The sequence below is a fragment of the Nothobranchius furzeri genome, unplaced genomic scaffold (genome assembly GCF_043380555.1).
Source record: "Nothobranchius furzeri strain GRZ-AD unplaced genomic scaffold, NfurGRZ-RIMD1 Scf127, whole genome shotgun sequence".
Taxonomy (NCBI): domain Eukaryota; kingdom Metazoa; phylum Chordata; class Actinopteri; order Cyprinodontiformes; family Nothobranchiidae; genus Nothobranchius; species Nothobranchius furzeri.
In genome coordinates, this window is record NW_027223143.1 from 41482 (window position 1) to 47500 (window position 6019).

Genomic DNA, 6019 nt, shown 5'->3' on the forward strand with positions numbered 1-6019 from the left:
CAGTGTGTGTTTAAGTCCCTGCGGGGTGCAGGAGCAGAAACCTGGGTGGGACCTGGTCTGCAGCAGAGCTCGGCAGCCTCCAGCAGCTGATGGCAGTGAGTGTTTAAGTCCCTGCGGGGTGGGAGAGCTATATCCCGGGTCAGACCTGGTCTAAAGCAGGGCCCATCACCCTCCAGAAGCTGGTGGCAGTGTGTGTTTAAGTCCCTGCGGGGTGGAGGAGCAGAAACCTGGGTCGGACCCGGTCTACAGCAGAGCTCAGCAGCCCCCAGAAGCTGATGGCAGTGTGTGTGTGTGTGTGTGTTTAAGTCTCTGCCTGGTTGGAGAGCCGATACCTGGGTCGGACCTGGTCTGCAGCAGGGCTCAGCAGCCTCCAGAAGCTGATGGCAGTGTGTCTTTCATTCCCTGCGGGGTGCAGGAGCAGAAACCTGGGTCGGACCTGGTCTATAGCGGAGCTCAGCAGCCTCCAGCAGCTGATGGCAGTGTGTGTGTTAAAGACCCTGCGGGGTGGGAGAGCTGAAACCTGGGTCGGACCTGGTCTGCAGCAGGGCTCAGCAGCCCCCAGAAGCTGATGGCTGTGTGTGTTTAAGTCCCTGCGGGGTGGGAGAGCTGAAACCTGGGTCGGACCTGGCCCGCAGCAGGGCCCATCACCCTCCAGAAGCTGATGGCGGTGTGGGTTTAAGTCCCTGCGGGGTTGAGGAGCTGAAACCTGGGTCGGACCTGGTCTGCAGCAGGGCCCATCACCATCCAGAAGCTGATGGCTGTGTGTGTTTAAGTCCCAGGGGGGTGGGAGAGCCATAACCTGGGTCGGACCTGGTCTGCAGCAGGGCTCAGCAGCCTCCAGTTGCAGATGGCAGTGTGTGTTTAGTTCCCTGCGGGGTGCAGGAGCTGAAACCTGGGTCGGACCTGGTCTATAGCAGAGCTCAGCAGCCTCCAGAAGCTGATGGCAGTGTGTCTTCAATTCCCTGCGGGGTGCAGGAGCTGATACCTGGGTCGGACCTGGTCTGCAGCAGGGCCCATCACCATCCAGACGCTGATGGCAGTGTGTGTTTAAGTCCTAGTGGGCTGCAGGAGCTGAAACCTGGGTCGGACCTGCTCTATAGTAGAGCTCAGCAGCCTCCAGAAGCTGATGGCAGTGTGTCTTTAAGTCCCTGCGGGGTGGGATAGCTGAAACCTGGGTCGGACCTGGTCTGCAGCAGGGCCCATCACCATCCAGACGCTGATGGCAGTGTGTGTTTAAGTCCTAGTGGGCTGCAGGAGCTGAAACCTGGGTCGGACCTGCTCTATAGTAGAGCTCAGCAGCCTCCAGAAGCTGATGGCAGTGTGTCTTTAAGTCCCTGCGGGGTGGGATAGCTGAAACCTGGGTCGGACCTGGTCTGCAGCAGGGCCCATCACCCTCCAGAAGCTGTTGGCAGTGTGTCTTCCATTCCTAGTGGGGCAGGGGAGCAAAGACCTGGGCAGAGGAGCGCCTGTCTGCATCCGATCCGGCCCCTCAGCAGCCCGCCGTGAGCCTTAGAGAACCCCCCCCCCCCCCCAGCGGGCTCCAGGAACCGGGCCCTGCGTCGGACCCAGCTCAGTAAGGCCCTCCCTCGGGCCCTGCAGCAGGTGGCCCCGTCTATGCAGTCGAAAACCCCGCGAAAATCGGTGTAGAAACGCCCGAGAGGCGTGGTGCGGTTCCCCCGGCCGGTACCGGGTCCGGACCGGTCCGGAAGTCCACCCAGAACACTGCCTGGGGCTTCTGGGCGGCTCCCCAGGCGCAGGCAGTCGAAAACCGCGTGAAAATCGGTTCAGAATTGACAAAACGGCGACCTCGTCGCTCCAAAAACTAAGTCCAAACTAAGCCTTTCGCTTATCGCTTAACGCTTAAGGCGGTCGGCCTTATGGCCAGTAAATGAAAAGTGCCTGCGCCCCTGGAGGTTTTGGAAGGTGCGAGCGATGACCATGCTCGGGTTAGTAGGTGAGGCCATCGGAAAACCAGCGTGAGTTGGCGGGTTTGGGTGGCAATCTATTCCAGGCAGAGTCGACTATCTCTGGGCATCAATTTTGGGATTTTTCCGGCTCTGGTTCTGGGAGAAACGCAGGGGCAAAGTGCACGAGCCGCGGCCGATTTTGGTGGCCTGTCCCTGGGCACAAAGTCTGAGGAGTGTGGGCCTGGTTCTCCGAAAAATACCAGTCTGCTGGAGCTCACTCCCATGGCTCCAGGGGGCACGGCACACCCCCCGGTAGCCGACCAAAGTGCTCTACTCGGGCCAGACTCGGACCCACGACCCGGGGTGAGAACCACAACTACTGGTCATCCTTTTGACCTCCAGGGGGCGCGGCAGAGCCTCCCCAGTCCGACGCAAGTGCCCCACTTGGGCCATACTCAGACCCACGGCCCGGGGCGAGAACCACAACTACTGGTCATCCTTTAGACCTCCAGGGGGCCCGGCACAGCCTCCCTAGACCGACACAAGTGCTCCACTTGGGCTGTACTCTGACCCAAGTCCCGGTGCGAGAACCACAACTACTGGTCATCCTTTAGACCTCCAGGGGGCCCGGCACAGCCTCCCTAGGCCGACACAAGTGCTCCACTTGGGCTATACTCTGACCCAAGTCCCGGGGCGAGAACCACAACTACTGGTCATCCTTTTGACCTCATGGTCATCCTTTAGATCTCCAGGGGGCCCGGCACAGCCTCCCTAGGCCGACACAAGTGCTCCACTTGGGCTATACTCTGACCCAAGTCCCGGGGCGAGAACCACAACTACTGGTCATCCTTTAGACCTCCAGGGGGCACGGCACACCCCCCGGTAGCCGACCAAAGTGCTCTACTCGGGCCAGACTCGGACCCACGACCCGGGGTGAGAACCACAACTACTGGTCATCCTTTAGACCTCCAGGGGGCCCGGCACAGCCTCCCTAGTCCGACACAAGTGCTCCACTTGGGCTATACTCTGACCCAAGTCCCGGGGCGAGAACCACAACTACTGGTCATCCTTTAGACCTCCAGGGGGACCGGCACAGCCTCCCTAGACCGACACAAGTGCACCACTTGGGCCATACTCTGACCCAAGTCCCGGGGCGAGAACCACAACTACTGGTCATCCTTTTGACCTCATGGTCATCCTTTAGACCTCAAGGGGGCACGGCAGAGCCTCCCTAGTCCGACACAAGTGTCCCACTTGGGCTATACTATGACCCAAGTCCCGGGGCGAGAACCACAACTACTGGTCATCCTTTAGACCTCAAGGGGGCACGGCAGAGCCTCCCTAGTCCGACACAAGTGTCCCACTTGGGCCATACTCAGACCCACGGCCCGGGGCGAGAACCACAACTACTGGTCATCCTTTAGACCTCCAGGGGGCCCGGCACAGCCTCCCTAGTCCGACGCAAGTGCTCCACTTGGGCTGTACTCTGACCCAAGTCCCGGGGCGAGAACCACAACTAATGGTCATCCTTTAGACCTCCAGGGGGCACGGCACAGCCTCCCTAGTCCGACACAAGTGCTCCACTTGGGCTATACTCTGACCCAAGTCCCGGGGCGGAGAACCACAACTACTGGTCATCCTTTAGACCTCCAGGGGGCACGGCAGAGCCTCCCTAGTCCGACACAAGTGTCCCACTTGGGCTATTCTCTGACCCAAGTCCCGGGGCGAGAACCACAACTACTGGTCATCCTTTAGACCTCCAGGGGGCACGACACAGCCTCCCTAGTCCGACCCAAGTGCTCCACTTGGGCTATACTATGACCCAAGTCCCGGGGCGAGAACCACAACTACTGGTCATCCTTTAGACCTCCAGGGGGCACGGCACAGCCTCCCTAGTCCGACACAAGTGCTCCACTTGGGCTATACTCTGACCCAAGTCCCGGGGCGAGAACCACAACTACTGGTCATCCTTTAGACCTCCAGGGGGCACTGCACAGCCTCCCTAGTCCGACACAAGTGCTCCACTTGGGCTATACTCTGACCCAAGTCCCGGGGCGAGAACCACAACTACTGGTCATCCTTTTGACCTCATGGTCATCCTTTAGACCTCCAGGGGGCCCGGCACAGCCTCCCTAGGCCGACACAAGTGCTCCACTTGGGCTATACTCTGACCCAAGTCCCGGGGCGAGAACCACAACTACTGGTCATCCTTTAGACCTCCAGGGGGCACGGCACAGCCTCCCTAGTCCGACACAAGTGCTCCACTTGGGCTATACTCTGACCCAAGTCCCGGGGCGAGAACCACAACTACTGGTCATCCTTTTGACCTCATGGTCATCCTTTAGACCTCCAGGGGGCCCGGCACAGCCTCCCTAGACCGACACAAGTGCTCCACTTGGGCTGTACTCTGACCCAAGTCCCGGTGCGAGAACCACAACTACTGGTCATCCTTTAGACCTCCAGGGGGCCCGGCACAGCCTCCCTAGGCCGACACAAGTGCTCCACTTGGGCTATACTCTGACCCAAGTCCCGGGGCGAGAACCACAACTACTGGTCATCCTTTTGACCTCATGGTCATCCTTTAGATCTCCAGGGGGCCCGGCACAGCCTCCCTAGGCCGACACAAGTGCTCCACTTGGGCTATACTCTGACCCAAGTCCCGGGGCGAGAACCACAACTACTGGTCATCCTTTAGACCTCCAGGGGGCACGGCACACCCCCCGGTAGCCGACCAAAGTGCTCTACTCGGGCCAGACTCGGACCCACGACCCGGGGTGAGAACCACAACTACTGGTCATCCTTTAGACCTCCAGGGGGCCCGGCACAGCCTCCCTAGTCCGACACAAGTGCTCCACTTGGGCTATACTCTGACCCAAGTCCCGGGGCGAGAACCACAACTACTGGTCATCCTTTAGACCTCCAGGGGGACCGGCACAGCCTCCCTAGACCGACACAAGTGCACCACTTGGGCCATACTCTGACCCAAGTCCCGGGGCGAGAACCACAACTACTGGTCATCCTTTTGACCTCATGGTCATCCTTTAGACCTCAAGGGGGCACGGCAGAGCCTCCCTAGTCCGACACAAGTGTCCCACTTGGGCTATACTATGACCCAAGTCCCGGGGCGAGAACCACAACTACTGGTCATCCTTTAGACCTCAAGGGGGCACGGCAGAGCCTCCCTAGTCCGACACAAGTGTCCCACTTGGGCCATACTCAGACCCACGGCCCGGGGCGAGAACCACAACTACTGGTCATCCTTTAGACCTCCAGGGGGCCCGGCACAGCCTCCCTAGTCCGACGCAAGTGCTCCACTTGGGCTGTACTCTGACCCAAGTCCCGGGGCGAGAACCACAACTAATGGTCATCCTTTAGACCTCCAGGGGGCACGGCACAGCCTCCCTAGTCCGACACAAGTGCTCCACTTGGGCTATACTCTGACCCAAGTCCCGGGGCGAGAACCACAACTACTGGTCATCCTTTAGACCTCCAGGGGGCACGGCAGAGCCTCCCTAGTCCGACACAAGTGTCCCACTTGGGCTATTCTCTGACCCAAGTCCCGGGGCGAGAACCACAACTACTGGTCATCCTTTAGACCTCCAGGGGGCACGACACAGCCTCCCTAGTCCGACCCAAGTGCTCCACTTGGGCTATACTATGACCCAAGTCCCGGGGCGAGAACCACAACTACTGGTCATCCTTTAGACCTCCAGGGGGCACGGCACAGCCTCCCTAGTCCGACACAAGTGCTCCACTTGGGCTATACTCTGACCCAAGTCCCGGGGCGAGAACCACAACTACTGGTCATCCTTTAGACCTCCAGGGGGCACGGCACAGCCTCCCTAGTCCGACACAAGTGCTCCACTTGGGCTATACTCTGACCCAAGTCCCGGGGCGAGAACCACAACTACTGGTCATCCTTTTGACCTCATGGTCATCCTTTAGACCTCCAGGGGGCCCGGCACAGCCTCCCTAGGCCGACACAAGTGCTCCACTTGGGCTATACTCTGACCCAAGTCCCGGGGCGAGAACCACAACTACTGGTCATCCTTTAGACCTCCAGGGGGCACGGCACAGCCTCCCTAGTCCGACACAAGTGCTCCACTTGGGCT